The following is a 1,077-nucleotide window of genomic DNA, read 5'->3' as shown; positions in this document are numbered from 1 at the left end:
ACAATTATTGAAAGGAAACAAAGAATTCATTTTTATAAAACAGAATGCAAGGGTTAATTTAAGTAGAATTTAGGGAAGATGGAGGAAATGAAGATCTGTTAGGTCTATGACCCCATGAGACAGTGAATGTATCTAAGAACAAGGAGTTGCAATGGCAGATTTTGTTTTATTTTTGTTGGACACTACATAGTGTCTTCCTAATATCCTTGCTATTATGGAAAAACTGTTGAACAGTGATCATGACTACAATCTATGAATAGTGTCTGGCCAAATCAAACTTAGAATTGTCAAGAAGTAGATTATTAGCCAGATATAAATTTGAACCTTCACTGAGGTCTTCATCCCATTCAAGAATATAGTCAGACTTTTCAGCCTTTGCCCATGTCTTTATATTGAAGCTCTTACTTTTGTCAGAACTTGAATTCCACTGTGCCACCTAGCTGCCCCTTCCCTTCTTTTATATTCTTAAAAACTATTTTGGTGCTCGCTTTGGCAGTACATATACTAAAATTGGAACGATACAGAGAAGATTAGCATGGCCCCTGCGCAAGGATGACACGCAAATTCATGAAGCGTTCCATATTAAAAAAATATATATATATATATATTTCATATATATATATATTTCGCAAATTCATGAAGCGTTCCATATTAAAAATATATATATATATATATATATATATTTTGAAGACCCCAAAGTACTTTTGTTTCTGTATTATGTCTATCGATATTTGCCATATGATACATTTAAAAAGTAATTATTATTTGCCATAAAAGTTTAAAATTAAAATAATAGTATTATTAACTTCACAGAACCCCTGAAAGGGTTTCAGGGACTTCCAGGGGTTCCCAGATTATACTTTTTTCTTTTTTTTTTTTTTAGTGAGGCAATTGGGGTTAAGTGACTTGCCCAGGGTCACACAGCTAGTAAGTGTTAAGTGTCTGAGGCCGGATTTGAACTCAGGTACTCCTGAATCCAGGGCCAGTGCTTTATCCACTGCGCCACCTAGCCGCCCCCCCCCCCCAGATTATACTTTGAGGAAGAATGGCTGCTTTAGTGACTCTAGTTCTAGTTTT

The 1,077-nt window shown here is 35.0% G+C and overlaps 1 non-coding gene across 1 annotated transcript; it reads left to right on the top strand.

Moving 5' to 3' along the window:
* The first annotated feature begins 480 nt into the window (after window positions 1-480).
* Window positions 481-587, top strand: LOC122737481. The gene has a single exon (XR_006354314.1). It is a non-coding gene; the product is annotated as a U6 spliceosomal RNA (small nuclear RNA).
* Window positions 588-1,077: the final 490 nt, after the last annotated feature.

Source organism: Dromiciops gliroides, chromosome 1, assembly GCF_019393635.1.
Source record: "Dromiciops gliroides isolate mDroGli1 chromosome 1, mDroGli1.pri, whole genome shotgun sequence".
Lineage (NCBI taxonomy): Eukaryota > Metazoa > Chordata > Mammalia > Microbiotheria > Microbiotheriidae > Dromiciops > Dromiciops gliroides.
Note: the sequence above shows the minus strand (reverse complement) of the source record. Positions and strands in the feature narration are given on the sequence as shown.